Consider the following 17,107-nt stretch of genomic DNA (forward strand, 5'->3'; position numbering starts at 1 on the left):
GGCTCCCTGCTCAGTAGGGAGCCTGCTTCTCTCTCTTCTCCTTCTCCTCTCTCTCTCCTCCCTGCTTGTGCTCTCTTGCTATCTCTGTCTCTCTCAAATAAAGTCTTTTTCTAAAAAAAGAAAATACGTAGAGCAAATGGGCTAGGCAAAGCAGGGAGCAGAGTAAGAAATTAGCATAATTAAAACAAAGTACCTTCATCTTGAATATTCCTGTTGCTGCAAACAAACCTCCTTCATTCAGTGAGACAGTCCCATTATCCCACGGCTAGGGCTAGGAATGAATAAAATGCATATTTATTTGTAGTTTCCAAAATAAATGAATAGGAGTAGAAAAACACACAACAACCTGTTGACCTGGCAAATTACTATTTACTTCAATGACCATCCACGACTTACCAGTATTTCTATTGTGGAAATTTTCATACACCAAAGTTGAATTTTATAGTGAACATCTGGTTATTGCTAATTACTACCTACAATAAACTCAGAAAAGAGTCCCTCCCTTCCCTTTCTTTTCTTATTTCTTAAAGAATAATCTACAATAAACTACAATAAACTACCTACAATAAACTCAGAAGAGTCCCTCCCTTCCCTTTATTTCTTAAAAAATAATCTTTCTAAAATATTTACTGAATAAAAAAACCTCTATCACACATAATAGAACTTTCATATGATGAAAATGTACACTAAATACTAAGGATCTTCACTATTAGACAAAAATCACAAGCACTTTTCCTTATAATACCAGTTATTTAGGGTTGCCTGGGTGGCTCAGTTGGTTAAACACCTGACTTGATTTTGGCTCAGATCATGATCTCAGGGTCCTGGGATTGGCTTGTCTGGCTCCACACAAAGCAGGGAGTCAGCCTGCAAATTCTCTCTCTCTCCCTTTGTGCCTCTCCCTGCTCATGTGTTCTCTCTCTCTAAAATAAAATAAATAGGGGATCCCTGGGTGGCGCAACGGTTTGGTGCCTGCCTTTGGCCCAGGGCGCGATCCTGGAGACCCGGGGTCGAATCCCACGTCAGGCTCCCGGTGCATGGAGCCTGCTTCTCCCTCTGCCTGTGTCTCTGCCTCTCTCTCTCTCTCTCTCTCTCTCTCTCTCTCTGTGACTATCATAAATAAATTTTAAAAATAAAATAAAATAAAATAAAATAAAATAAAATAAAATAAAATAAAATAAAATAAAATAAAATAAAATAAATCTTTTTTGAAAATACAAGTTAGGGACACCTGGGTAGCTCAGTGGTTGAGCATCTGCTTTTGGCTCAGGTCATGATCCCAGGGTCCTGGGATTGAGTGCCACATCGGGCTCCCCACGAGGAGCCTGCTTCTCCCTCTCCCTAATGTCTCTGCCTCTCTCTCTGTCTCTCATGAATAAATAAAATCTTTTATAAATAAACAAGTTATTTGTTTTTTTATGTTTTATTTAAGCAATCTCTATACCCAAAATGGGGCTCAAACTAACAACCCCACATGGTCTTCTGACTGAGCCAGCTAGGGACCCCAAAATGCAAGTTATTTAATAAACTTTTCTTTAACTGTTGTATCTTTCATCTTAGGAACAAGAACATAACCATTCCATTGCTTTGGATATTTAGATTGAACAAGATCTTTCCTTTACAGCTTTGAAAGTCTAAAATTTTTGAAATCTTGCCATTTGCCATTTCAGAAGGATGGAGCTAGAGAATAGTATGCTAAGTGAGATAAATCAGTCACAAAAAGAAATACCATGATTTCACTCATGTGTAATTTAAAAAACAAATTAGCAAAGGTAAACAAAAGAGAGAGGCAAACCTAGAAGCTGACTATCAACTATAAAGAACTATAAATAAAGTTACCAGACAGGAAGTGGGGGGGGGGGGAAGCATGGGTTAAATAGGGGATGGTATTAAAGAGGGCATTTGTGATAAGCACAGGGTGTTGTAGTGAAGTGTTGAATCATATTATATGCCTAAAACTAGTACTACACTGTATGCTAACTACAATTTAAATAAAAATGCACAGGGCAGCCCAGGTGGCCCAGCGGTTTAGCGCCGCTTTGAGCCCAGGGCATGATCCTGGAGACCCGGGATCGAGTTCTGAGTCGGGCTCCCTGCATGGAGCCTGCCTCTCCCTCTGCCTGTGTCTCTGCCTCTCTGTCTCTCTCTCTCTCTCTCTCTCTCTCTCTATGTGGGTCTCTCACGAATAAATAAATAAACCTTTAAAAATAAATTAATTAATTAAAATGCACAAAAAAGAAAAAAGTCTATAATTCTCAAAAACACATCTACTAATCTCATTAAAAAATTCAAAACTATAGAAAATTTAATAGTATATTTTTTAGGGAATATATAGTAAAATAATTATGAAAAGCAAGAGGCGGGTGCCTGGAAGGATCAGCTGGTTAAGCATTTGATTCTTGATTTTGGCTCAGATCATGATCTCAGGGTCATGAGACTGAGCCCCACATCAGCTCAGCACTCAGTGCAGAGTCAGCTTGAGATTCTCTCTATCCCTGTCTCTCTGCCCCTCCCCCTATTTGTACTTCATATATAAATAAAGTAATTAATTCTTTTTTAAAAAGACAAGAAAATGATGACTACAAGTTTTCTTTACCCATTACCCTTTAAAAGGGAGGGTAGGGTACAAAAGGGTCTTCAATAGTCTTTCCTATTCTGACTCTTGTTAGGTACATGAGTGTTCTTTTATAGTTTGAAATACTTTATAACATTTTTAAAGGGGGAACTCAAAAATTAAGGATATATAGGCTTGGGCAGATCAGTTTTCCCATTCAACAATCATTTACACTTCATTAAACTATAATTCTGATAAGGAAGTCTCTAATACTTCCCTCAATGAAATGTATTTAGGCTTTATCATAGACCCTAAATGTAAACAATGTTAAAGAAGAATGGGACATTAAGAGACAAGACTATGCTGCTGGGCACCATTACTCACTCTCTGACAGAATGGGAGGATCTGGGATAGGTTCATGGAAGGAAGGTAGCTGAGCAAGGAAGTTTCTAAATAACAAAAATAAATGTTCATACAAATGAAAAAAATCCAACACACCGTATTTCAGTAAAATAAATAAGTTATAGGAATGAAATATACAGCATGTTAATAATACTGTATTACATATTTGAAAGTGGCTAAGTTCTCATCCTAAAAGTTCTCATCCTAAAAGTTCTCATCACCAGAAAAAAAATTATAACTGTGTGATAATGGATGTTAACTAGTCTTATTGTGGTGATCATTTAACAATATATACAAATACCAAATCATTATGTCCCTGAAACTATATGTCAATTATACCTCAGTTAAAAAAATAGTTTTAAAAAAGTTTAAAATACAGACACTGTATTTAAAGAAAAAAGAAAGAACTGATCTGGAGCATGGCTTTTAAGATTGTAAACCTCAGTTGTATTTCTCTGGATCCCTCTCTTGAAAAAGTACAGCATCTCAAAAAAACAGCTGTGGAGAAGGAATAAATAATTCCCAGGTATGCCCCAGGTAATGCCACATTCCCCTTTCAATCTCCTTCTATGCTCCCTACCCCTACTTTCAGCCATCCCAGTTCGTTCTCTCTCTCTGTCCCTCTCTCTTTCTCTTTTTCTTTCTCTTTCTCTGATGGGAACTAAAAGGAGCGTATACAAATTCCAACCCTTCCCTAAACTTATGGAACCCCAGAACAGCAGGATGATTCAGGCCAGATATGCTCCAGCTCTGAGAGGTCTGTGCAGGAAGGATTCAGGCGTATCATTACCCTAATCAAGATGCTGATATGGACTTAGATGAATACAATACCATGGCCCCATACAGATTCCCCTCTGCAGGTGCAGCCAAGAGTTTCCTCAAGCAGAATTACCCAAGTTATAGCCTAAGTCAAGGATAGAAGCCCTTGAGCCAGAAACCTAGTATGCTTGCACATGTTCAACACCTAGACAAAGACTTCCAGAAGCTTTTAGTACAAACCAGGATCAAGATATAAGATCTCTTAGCTTCCCCAGCTATATGTATTGAGCCACCAAATCTAAGAAGGGGCTGCCCAACCCATGCCAGAGACCACAAAGCCTTGAGTATCTGGCCACACAAACTAGATAAGCAGCAAAACAAGAATATAGACACGTATCATGGTAGATATACAGTTTGAATGACAAATAAACCCGTCATGTTAAAACACTGATATTTGGGCATTAACACAGGATGGTCCAGACTAGTCTACCACTGCTGCAGTAATACACAATACTAAATTCCCTATCCACGCCCTCACAGTCCTTGGAACAGCACAGAGATATATTTTAGATTTTATTGTAGATGGAGGTGACAAACATAAAATGGTATGCAAATTAAAATCACAATGAGATATCACCTCACACGAATTAGAATGGCTACTAATAATAAGACAAAAAAAATAACAAATATTGGCAAGGAGTGGAAAAATCTAAACCCTCTGCAGTGCTAGTGGGAATGTAAATTGGTGCAGCCACTATGGAAAACAGTATGGAGGTTCCTCAAAGTTAAAAACAACCACCATATAATCCAGCAGTTCTATTTTGGGGTATTTATCCAAAGAAAATGAGAACAATAAATCAAAAAGATATCTGTACCTCCATTTTTGTGGAAGTATTATTTACAATACCCAAGACATGGAAGCAACCTAAATGTCCACTGGCGGATGAACAGATAAAGAAACTGTGAGACAGACAGATAAATGCAAATAATTGAATGCTATTCAGTTATAAAAAGGAAGGAAATCCAACTTCTGGAGGAGACCGGTGGAGGAGTATCCTAGGCTCACCTTGTCCAACAGATAGAGCTGGATAACACACATCAGTATAAATAATCCAGAAAATGACCCCAAAACGAGCCAAACAGATTCTCCACAGTTAAATGTAGAAAAGAGGCCACATTAAAGAGGGTAGAAAGCGTAGAAACATGGTGGGAAGCCAAGGAGACCCACAGGGCTGTCCTTGGGAGGGAGAGAGGGTGCAGCAGCAGAAGGGAGAGGAGTGGACCCAGCACCAGATACCCCATACACAGGGAATCTGCACAGGGAAGTCAAGTCTCCATAACAGGCTTTGAAAACAAAAGGAGCCCAACTTCACAAGTTCTTACAACCAGCGGGGCTTAACACCCAAAACTTTTTTTCAAAAGATTTTATTTATGTATTCATGAGAGACACAAAGAGAGAAGAGGCAGAGACACAGGCAGAGGGAGAAGGAGGCTCCATGCAGGGAGCCCGATGTAGGACTCCATCCTGAGACTCCAGGATCATGCCACTGAGCTACCCAGGTGTCCCAACACCCAGAACTTTTAAAAAAAATTAGCATGCTCAGCTCTGAGAAACCTGGAGGGTGATAGGAAATTGAGTCCCCACCCCCGCTTAAAGAGCTAGCACAACAGCCCCAATGAGATATACCACAGAAGCAGCAATTTTAAAACACACATAAAGATGCTCCTGAAATGCCAGGATCTGGTAAACAAGTACACTACACTTCAGGGCACTACAATACCTTGTCTTCATAAGGCCACTACACTGAGTAATATACAGAATAACTGATGCACTATATTGTACACCTGAAACTAATTTAACACTACATGTTAACCATACTGGAATAAAAATAAAATAAGGTCACTACATTCAAGAGCAGGAAATGTAGCTGATTTTCCTAAAACACAGAAATGAACAGAAAGTTAGACAAAATGAGACAGAGGAATAGGTCCCAAAAGAAAGAACAGGACAAAGTCATAGCAAGAAACCTAAGCAAAAGAGAGGTAATATGCCTGATACAGAATTTAAAGTAATGGTCATAGAGATAATCACTGGACTTGAGAAGAGTGGAGCACCTCAATGAGACCCTTATAAAGACATAGAAAACATAAAAGCAATCAAGCTGAACAGGAGAAAGAAAAAAAGAATAATAAAAAGTGAAAATAGAAGAATTCAGCAACACCTTCAAGCATAGTAACATTCACATTATAGGAATCCCAAAAGGAGAATAGAGAGAAAAGGGGGTAGATAATTTATCTGAAGAAATAATTGCTGTAAACTTCCTGAATCTAGGGAAGGAAACAGAAATCCAGATCCAGGAGGCACAGAGAGCCCCTAACTAAAAACCCAAGGGGGTCCACACCAAGATACATAGTAATTAAAATGGCAAAAGGTAGTGGCAAAGAAAAAAATTTAAAAGAAGCTAGAGAAAAGAATGGAGTTACATACAAGGGAAGCCCCATAAGTCTTTCTGCTGATTTTCAGCAAAAACTTTGCAGACCAGAAAGGAGTATCATGATAATATTCAAAGTGCTGAAAGAAAAAAAAAATCTGCAACCAAGGATACTCTATCCAGCAAGGCTATCACTCAGAAAAGAGAGGTAAAAGTTTCCCAAATAAACAAAAGTTAAAGGAATTCATCACCACTAAACTAGCCCCTACATGTTTAAAGGGATTCCTTGAGTGGAAAGGGAAGATTATAAGCAGGAATAAGAAAAGTAGAAAGCAGAGGTTTAGCACCTGCCTTTGGCCCAGGGTGTGATCCTGGAGTCCCGGGATCGAGTTCCGCGTCGGGCTCCGAGCATGGAGCCTGCTTCTCCCTCTGCCTGTGTCTCTGCCTCTCTCTCTCTCTCTCTATGCCTATCATGAATAAATAAATACAAGCTTAAAAAAGAACAAGAAAAGTAGAAAGCACAGAAGCAGTAAAATTAAGTATATCTATAAAAATCATCAAGGAATTCACAAAATAAAAAGGATGTAAAGTATGACACCATATATTTAAAATGTGAAGGGAGGTGGGGCACCTGGGTGGCTCAGTCAGTTAAGTGTCTCCTTTTGGCTTAGGTCATGATCTCAGGGCTCTGAGATTGAGACCCATTTTGGGCTCCCTGCTCAGCAAGGAGCCTGTCTCTCTCTCTCCCTCTGCACCCCCACTTGTGCTTGCTCTCTCTCAAATAAATAAATGAAATCTCTTTTAAAATTAAAAAAAAAAAAAAAGGGATCCCTGGGTGGCGCAGCAGTTTGGCGCCTGCCTTTGGCCCAGGGCGCGATCCTGGAGACCCGGGATCGAATCCCACGTCAGGCTCCTGGTGCATGGAGCCTGCTTCTCCCTCTGCCTGTGTCTCTGGCTCTCTCTCTCTGTGTGTGTGCCTATCATAAATAAATAAAAAAATTTTTAAAAAATTAAAAAAAATAAATTAAATTAAATTTTAAAAACAGGAGAAAATAGTAAAAACTTAGTTTTTTAGAATGGATTCAAACTTAAGTGATCATCAACTCAATACAGACTGCTACATGCATAAGATGCTACATATAAACCCAATGGCAATCACAAATTAAAAACTGGTAATAGATATGCAAAAAATACAAAGAAACAGAAATCCAAGCATGTCACTAAAGAAAGACAACAAACCATGAGAGTAGAGGGCAATAAAAGAAAGAAACAGAGAAGAACTACAAAAAAGTGATAAAATAAGTAACAAAATGGCAATAAATACGTATCTGTTGAGACGCCTGGGTGGTTCAGCAGTTGAGCATTTGCTGTTGGCTCAGGGCATGATCTGGGGTCCTGGGATCAAATCCCACATCAGGCTCCCTGTGTAGAGCCTGCTTCTCTCTCTCTTTGCCTATGCCTCTGCGTCTCTCTCTCTCATGAATAAATAAATAAATCTTTAAAAAAATACATATCTATCAATAATTACTTTGCAAAAGGACTAAACACTCGACAGCAAAAAACACACAAGGTGATAAATGGGTAAAAAAGCAAGACTTATCTATATACTGCCTACAAGAGACTCATTTCAGACCTAAAGACATATGCAGATTGAAAGTGAAAGGATAGATGGGGCACCTGAGTGGCTTGGTCAGTTTAGTGTCTGACTCTTGATTTTGGCTCAGGTCATGATCTCAGGGTCCTGGGATCAAGCCCTGCACCAGTCTCCTCACTCAGTGGGAATCTGCTAGAGATTCTCTCTTTCTCTCTCTGAATAAATAAATCTTTTAAAAAGAAAGAAAAGAAAAGAAAAGAAAAGAAAAGAAAAGAAAAGAAAAGAAAAGAAAAGAAAAGAAAAGAAAAGAAAAGAAAAGAAAAGAAAAGAAAAGAAAAGGAAAGAAAAGGAAAGGAAAGGAAAGGAAAGGAAAGGAAAGGAAAGGAAAGGAAAGAAAGAGAGAAAGAAAAAGAGGATACAAAAGCATCTATCGTGCGAATTCAAGTGAAAAAAAATAACTGGAGTTATTATTGCTGGAGTAACAATACTTATGTTAGACAGAACAGACTTAAAAACAAAGACTGAAAGAAAAAACCCAAAGACTGTAACAAGAGACAAAGTAGGATATTATATAATCTTAAAGGGAAATCCAACAAGAAGATACAGCAATTGTAAATATCCATGCACCCAACATGGGAGCACCCAAATATATAAAGCAGCTAATAACAAACATAAAGTAGGTTAGTGATAGTGATACAATAATAGTATGGAACTTTAACACCCCACTTACATCAATGGCAGATAATCTAAACAGAAAATCAACAAGGAAATAGGTTTTCAATGACACATTGGACCAAATGGATCTAACAGATATATATTCAGAACATTTCATCTAAAACAGCAGAATATACATTATTTTCAAGTGCATGTGGAACATTCTCCACAATAGATCACATATTAGGCTATAAAACAAGTCTTAACAAATTCAGAAAGATCAGTCATACCATACATCTTTTCTGACTACAATGTTATGAAACTAGAAATCAACCAAATGGGTGGCTCAGCTGGCTGAGCATTCAACTCTTGATCTCAGCTCAGGTCTTGATCCCAGGATCAAGAGTTGAAGCCCCATACTGAGCATGGAGCCTACTTAAATTAAAAAAAAAAAAAAAAAGGAAATCAACCACAAGAAAAAACCTGGAAAGAACACAAATACACTGAGGTTAAAAAATTTTTTAAAATAAAAATAATTTAAAAAAAAAAACAAACATGCTACTGGGGGCACCCGGATGGCTCAGTTGGTTGAACTGACTCTTGATTTTGGCTCAGCTCATGATTTCAGGGCTATGAGATCCAGCCCTGCATGGGGCTCCGCACTCAGCAGGGAGTCTGATTCCCTTTCTCTCTCCCTTTCCCACAGTCTTTTCACCAGTGCTTGTGCTCACTCTCTCTCTCTAAAGTAAATACATAATAAATCTTTTCTGTAAATGCTCTAAACAATGGGTCAACCAAGAAATCAAATAGGAAATTAAAAAAATATATAGACAAAAATGAAAATGAAAACACAATGGTTTAAAAATCTTTGGGGGATCCCTGGGTGGCGCAGCGGTTTGGCGCCTGCCTTTGGCCCAGGGCGCGATCTTGGAGACCCGGGATCGAATCCCATGTCGGGCTCCCGGTGCATGGAGCCTGCTTCTCCCTCTGCCTGTGTCTCTGCCTCTCTCTCTATCTCTCTGTGACTATCATAAATAAATAAAAATTTTTAAAAAATTTTTAAAAAAGATTTAAAAAATAAATAAATAAATAAAAATAAAAATAAAAATAAAAATAAAAGTCTTTGGGATGTAGCAAAAGCTGTTCTAAGAGGGAGGTTTAGGGTCATCCAGGTGGCTCAGTCAGTTAATGGTCCAACTCTTGATGTCAGCTCAGGTCTTGATCTCAGAGTCTTGAGTTCAAGCCCCACACTGGGCTCCATGATTGTTGTGGAGCCTACTTTAAAAAAAAATTTTTTTTAATTAAAAAAAAAAAGAGGGGGTACCTGGGTAGCTCGGCAGTTGAGCATCTGCCTTCAGCACAGGGCATGATCCCAGGTCTGGGGATTGAGTCCCATGTTTGACTCCTCATAGGGAGCCTGCTTCTCCCTCTGCCTATGTCTCCCACCCCTCTGTGTCTCTCATGAATAAATAAGTAAAATCTTAAAAAAAAAAAAAAAAAAGAGTGGCACCTATGTGGCTCAGGCAGTTAAGTGCCTGCCTTTGGCTCAGGTCATGATCCCAGGGTCCTGGGATTGAGCCCCACACCTGGCCCCCTGCTCAGTGGGGAACCTGCTTCTCCTCCGGCTCCCCCTGCTTATGCTGTCAAATAAATAAAGTCTTTTAAAAAATAAAAATAAATTTTAAAATAAGTTGGAAGTTTACAGCAATAGAAGCCTCTCTCAAGAAACAAAAAAATAAACAATGACACCATACACCTTTGGGAGCTGGAAAAAGAATAAACAAAATCCAAAGCCAGTAGAAGGAAAGAAATATAATGAAGATTAGAGGAGAAATAAAATAAAAAACTAAAAAAACAATAGAACAGATCTTTGAAACCAGGAACTGGTTCATTGAAAATATTATCAAAATTGATAAACCTTTAGCCAGACTCATGAATTTTTTTAAAAACATAGAGGATTCAAATAAAATTAGAAATGAAAGAGGAGAAGTAACAATGATACCACAAAAATAACAAAAGATTGTAAGAAAATATTGTGAAAAATTATATGCCAACAAATTGGAAAACCTAAAAGAAATGGATAAATTCCTAGAAACATATAATCTCCCAAAACTGAATCAGGAAGAAATAGAAAATTTGAATCAACCAATTACTAGCAATGAAATTGAATCAGTAATCAAAAAACACCCAACAAAGTCCAGGACCAGATAGTTTCACAGGTAAATTCTACCAAACATTTAAAGAAGAATTAATATCTATTCTTCTCAAACTATTCCAAGAATTTGAACAGGAAGGAAAGCTTCCAAATTCATTCTATGAAGCCAGCATTATCTTGATACCAAAACCAGATAAAGACACTACAAAAAAAGAGAACTACAGGCCAATATTTCTGATGCAAAAATGCTTAATAAAATATTAGCAAACAATCCAACAATACATTTAAAAAATCATATACCACTATCAAGTGAGATCTAATCCTGGGATGCAAGGATTTAATATTTGTAAATCAATCAAAATGATAAATCACATCAGCAAGAGAAAGGATAAAAACTCTATGATCAAAAAAAAAAACTCTATGATCATTTCAATAGATACAGAAAAAGCATTTGACAAAGTACAACATCCATTCATGATAAAAACCCTCAAGAAAAGTAGGTTTAGAGAGAAAATAATTCAACATAATAAGGGCCATATATGAGAAACCCACAGCTAACATCATCCTCAATGGGGGAAAAACTGAGTTTTTCATCTAAGATCAGGAACAAGACAAGAATGTCCACTCTCAACATTTTTATTCAACTTAGTACTGAAAGTCCTAGCTACAGCAATCTGCCAACAAAAAGAAATAAAAGGCATCCAAGTCAGTAAGAAGTAAATTTTTCACTATTTCGCAGGTGATATGATATTCTATATAGAAAACCTGAAAGACGGCACCAAAAAACTATTAGAACTAAATGAATTCAGTAAGGTGACAGGATACAAAATCAATATACAAAAATCTACTGTATTTCCATACACTAATGCAGAAAGAGAAATTTTTTAAATGGTCCCATTTATAATTACACCAAAAATAATAAAATACCTAGGAATAAACTTAACCAAGGAGGTAAAAGATGTATACTCTGAAAACTTTAAAACACTGATGAAAGAAACTGAAGATGACACAAATGGAAAGATATTCCATGCTCATGAATTGAAAGAACAAATACTATTAAAATGTCTACACTACCCAAAGCAATCTATAAATTTAATGCAATCGTGATCAAAATAGAGCATTCTTCATAGAACTAGAACAAATAATCCTAAAATACATACAGAACCACAAAAGAGCCCAAATAGCTAAACCAATCTTGAAAAAGGACAAAACTGCAAGAATCACAATCTCAGATTTCAAGATATACTACAAAGTTGTGGTAATCCAAACAGTATGGTACTGGCACAAAAACAGAAACACAGATAGATCTATAGAACAGAATAGCAAACCCAGAAATAAACCCATTATTATATGGTCAGTTAATATTCAACAAATGAGGCAGGAATATACAATGGGAAAAAGGGTCTCTTCAACAAATGGTATTGGGAAAACTGCACAGCTACATGCAACAGAATGAAGCTGAACCACTTTCTTACACCATATACAAAAATAAATTCAAAATGGATTATAGACCTAAATATGACACCTGAAACCACAAAACTCCTAAAAGAGAAGAACAGTAATTTCTCTGACATTGGCCATAGCAACATTTTCCTAGATAAGGCTCCTGAGGCAAATGAAACAGAAACAAGAATAATGTATTGTGACTGGGGTGCCTGGCTGTCTCAGTCAATGGACCATGTGACTCTTGATCTCAGGGTTGTGAATTTGAGCTCCACATTGGGTATGGAGATCGATTAAAAATAAAATCTTTAAAAAATATAACAATTTATTGTGACTATACCAAAGTAACAACTTATACACAGCACAGGAAACAAGAAAATTAAAACACAACACAATACATGTTATATTTGCAAATGACATATCCGATAAAGGGTTAGTATCCAAAATATATAAAGAACTGCTATAACTAATACCCCAAAAACAAATAATCCAATTTTAAAAAGGGCAGAAGACATGAAGAGACATTTCTCCAAAGACATACAGATGGCCAACAGATACATGAAAAGATGCTCAACATCACGGATCATCAGAGAAATGCAAACCAAAAAGACAATAAGATATCACCTCACACCTGTCAGAATGGCTAAAATGAAAAACACAAGAAACAAGTGTTGATGAGAATGTGGAGACCAAGGAACTCTTGTGCAGTGTTGGCTGGAATGTACGTTGGTGCAGCCACTGTGGTTAACAGCATGAAGTTTCTTCAAAAAATTAGAAAGAGGGACACCTGGGTGGCTCAGTTAAGCATCTGCCTTTGGCTTGGGTCATGATCCTAGAGTGCTGGTATCAAGCCCTGCATTGGGCTCCCTGCTTCTCCCTCTCCCTTTCCCATTGCCTGCTGCTCCCCTTGCTTGTGCTTTCTCTGTCAAATAAATAAAATCTTAAATAGAAAAAAATTAGAAATAGAGAGGCACCTGGGTTCAGTTGGGTGGGAATCTGACTCTTGATTTTGGTCTGGGTCATGACCTCAGGGTCGTAAGGTTGACCCCTGCATTGGACTCCACCCTCAGCAGGGAGTCTGCTGGGGATTCTCTCCCTCTGCTCTTCCCCCTGCTTGTGTGCTCATTCTATCTCATAAATAAATAAGTCCTTTTTAAAAATTAGAAATAGGGACGCCTGGGTGGCTCAGAGGTTGAGCATCTGCCTTCCTCTCAGGGCATGATCCTGGAGTCCCGGGATCAAGTCCCACATTGGGCTCCCTGCAAGGAGCCTGCTTCTCCCTCTACCTGTGTCTGTGCCTCTCTCTCTCTCTCTCTCTTTCTCTGTTTCTCATGAATAAATAAATGAAATCTTAAAAAAAATCCTTTAAAAAATAAATAAAGAAATAAAAATAAAAATTAGAAATAGGGGATGCCAGTCAATGGACCATGTGACTCTTGATCTCAGGGTTGTGAATTTGAGCTCCACATTGGGTATGGAGATCGATTAAAAATAAAATCTTAGGTTAAGTTTCTGCCTTCAGCTCAGGTATGATCCCAGAGTCCTGGGATGGAAACCCGTGTCAGGCTTCCTGCTAAGCAGAGAGTCTGCTTCTCCCTCTCCCTCCACCCCTCCCCTGCTCCTTCTCTTGGTCACTCTCTCTCATATAAATAAATAAAATCTTTTTAAAAATTAGAATTACCATATGACTCCATAATTCTACTCTGGATATTTACCCAAAGAATACAAAAACACTAATTTAAAAAGATATATGCACCCCCATGTTTACCGCAGCACTATTTACAATGGCCAAATTATGGAAGTGTCCACTGATAAAGAAAATATGATACATGTACACACACACACACACACACACACACACACACACACACACACAATGGCATATTACTCAGCCATAAAAAAGAATGAAATCTTTCCATTTGCAACAACATGGACAGATCTAGAGGGTATAAAGCTAAGTGAAATAAGTCAGAGAAAGACAAATACTCTAGGATTTCACTTATTTGTGAAATTTAAGAAACAAAACAAATGAGCAAAGGAAAACAGAGACAAACCAAAAAACAGATTCTTAACTACAAGAAGAAACAGATAGTTACCAGAGAGGAGGTGGATGAAGGGTTGGGTGAAATAGTTGAAAGGATTAAGAGCACACTTATTTTGATGAGCACCGAATAATGTAAAGAATTGATGAATCACTATATTGTATACCTGAAAGTAGTTAACATTAAATGTTAATTATACTGGAATCTGTTTTCCTTTGTCATATACATCTTGTATTTTTTTTATTTAAATTCAATTAATTACTATATAACGTGTTACTGGTTTTAAAGGTAGAGGTCAGTGATTCATCAGTCTTATGATACCTAGTGCTCATAACATCACATGCCCTCCTTAATGTCCATCACCCAGTTACCCATCCCCCCACACTTCTCTCCTCCAAAGGCCCTGTTTGCTTCCTGTTTCTTGGACAGCCCCGGTGGCGCAGCGGTTTAGCGCCGCCTGCAGCCTGGGGTGTGATCCTGGAGATCCAGGATCGAGTCCTACCTCAGGCTTCCTGCATGGAGCCTGCTTCTCCCTCTGCCTATGTCTCTGCCTCTCTCACTCTCTCTGAATAAATAAATAAATCTTAAAAAAAAAAAAAGAGTTTCTTATAATTTGTCTCTCTGCTTTTGTCTTGTTTTATTTTTTTCCTTTCTTCCTTTATGATCTTCTGGTTTTGTTTCTTAAATTACACATATAAGTGAGATCATATGATAACTGTCTTTCTGATTGACTTATTTTGCTGAATATCCTCTAGTTCCATCGACATCATTGCAAATGGCAAGATGGATTAAAAAAAAAGAAGAAGGAAATACTGCCATTTGAAACAGCATGGATGGACATTGAGGGTATTAGGCTAAATGGAATAAGTCAGAGAAAGACACGATATAGTCTCACTATATGAGGAAATCTTAAAAAAAATAAAAAAACTGAACTCGAGATACAGAGAATAGACTGGTGTTTCCAGAAGTGGGAAGCTGGGAAGGCAAAATAGGTGAGAGTGACCAAAAGGTACAAACTTCCAATTATAAAATGAATAATTCCTATGGATGAATGTACAGCATATTGACTATAGTTAATAAAGTCTTATTGTACACAGTATTTGAAAGTTGCTAAGAGAATAGATCTTAAAAGTGCTCATTACAAGAAAAAAATTGTAATTGTGTATGATGATGATGTTAACTAGACTTTTGAGATCATTTCACAAAAAATATATATATTGAATCATATTACACACCTGAAATTAATGTTATATGTCAATTATGTCTCAATAAAAAGAAAAAGAGCTACAGGGAAAAATTATATAGGACAAGGTGATAGGAAGTGCATTGGTTGAGATGCTATTCTATACAGGGTGGTCAAAGACGATTTTTCCAATTTGGTGACATGTGAGTTAAATCTTGAAGAAAATGAAGGAGTGAGGGATCCCTGGGTGGCGCAGCGGTTTGGCGCCTGTCTTTGGCCCAGGGCGCGATCCTGGAGACCCGGGATCGAATCCCACATCGGGCTCCCGGTGCATGAAGCCTGCTTCTCCCTCTGCCTGTGTCTCTGCCTCTCTCTCTCTCTGTGACTATCATAAATAAAATAAAAAAATAAAAAAATATAAAAAAAAAAAAGAAAATGAAGGAGTGATTGCCAATATCAGGAGTAAGAAAATTCCAGGCAGGGGAATCAGCAAACATATGCAGAGGGGTAAGAATTAAGTTACAAAAAAAATTACAAAGTTAAAATCAGGAACAGAGAGCCAGATCACATAGGGCTACAAAAACAACTGTAGAGACTTTGGTTTTAATTTTGTTTAAGATTTTATGTATTTGAGAGAGAGCATGTGTGAGAGAGAACATGAGCAGGTGGAGGGGCAGAGGGAGAAGCAGACTCCCCGCTGAGCAGGGAGCCTGAAACAGGACTGGATTCCAAGACCCTGGATCATGACCTGAGCTGAGGGCAGCCACTTAACCAACTGAGCCGCCCCCAGAGACTTTGGTTTTTATTCTGAGATAGGAAATCAACAGAAAGCTTTAAGTCAAGAAGTGAAGTAATCTAACCTACATTTCAGAAGAATCACCCTGGCTATTGTGTTAAGAAGTAATTTAAGGCAGGCAATGGAGGAAATAGAGACCAGTTAATAGGCTATTCCACAGATCAAATGAGAGAACACTGTGGCCTAGATGTGGATCAGCTGAACTTTAACTGCAAAGTCTTCCAACTTCTGAATTCCCCTCTCACCTGGGCATTGGTGTTAGTCATAATGTTGAAAATGCATATGCTCTATTTCAAACACAGTTTTAATTAACTTCATAAAATGACACCTTAGAGCAGAAATCACTTAAAATTTCCTTATTTATGAAACTCATTTTGGCTATTATTATCTCAAATGTTGTCTCAAGGTGTTGTTTGTAGATCTATCCATCTTTTTTGTAATCCTTAGTAAGTATCATTATGGATTCCAGGTTGAGTACTCCAATGGGGACCATTTGAGCATTTAATTCAAAACAGATTTGGAAACTGGTCCAAGTGTTTACTCACAGATTACCTGTTAAATCCTGGCCCTATTGGTATAGAATTCTTTGATCAAGCCCCCAATCTCATTTCTACTCCAAATATATTGCCAAAGTGAAAGATCTTGTCACTTACTTGGAATGAGACTAACCAACACCATCCCATAAATTCCATGGTTTTCAATACCAGGACTGTAGTGTGCGATGTTACATACATGCTGCTAATCTTATTTCCAACAATTCACTTATGATAAAGGCTCTTGTATTTGCCTCACTAGACCAGAATAGATCTTAGCAAAGGTTGGACACAGAGAAGAAACTGCCATATTAATACTAAGAGGGAGGGGAAAGATTAAAAAACTCAGTTTTGGATCTAACTCCAAGACCCCATTTTCAAATGGGAAATACTATGGACAAGGTTTGTTGAATGGGCTTTTGGTAATCAGAAACTGTCAGAAGAGGTGAAAAAATTAGGCTCTGAAAAACAAGGCCGTAAAACTATTAAATAGTTTAAATAGTAAAAACTATTTAAAGGGAGAAAGGAAAAAATGCCAAAGCATTTTGATCTTGGCCTCC

At 37.7% G+C, this 17,107-nt stretch overlaps 1 long non-coding RNA gene across 2 annotated transcripts in view; it reads right to left on the reverse strand.

The window, feature by feature from the left end:
* LOC121480189 overlaps positions 1-17,107 on the reverse strand; it is a 41,751-nt gene that overhangs the window by 22,702 nt on the left and 1,942 nt on the right. For both annotated transcript variants that reach the window (XR_005984902.1, XR_005984903.1), the window contains exon 2: positions 194-271. This is a non-coding gene — a long non-coding RNA (uncharacterized LOC121480189). The remainder of the gene's footprint in view (positions 1-193; positions 272-17,107) is intronic.

This window comes from Vulpes lagopus, chromosome 2 (genome assembly GCF_018345385.1).
Source record: "Vulpes lagopus strain Blue_001 chromosome 2, ASM1834538v1, whole genome shotgun sequence".
Taxonomy (NCBI): domain Eukaryota; kingdom Metazoa; phylum Chordata; class Mammalia; order Carnivora; family Canidae; genus Vulpes; species Vulpes lagopus.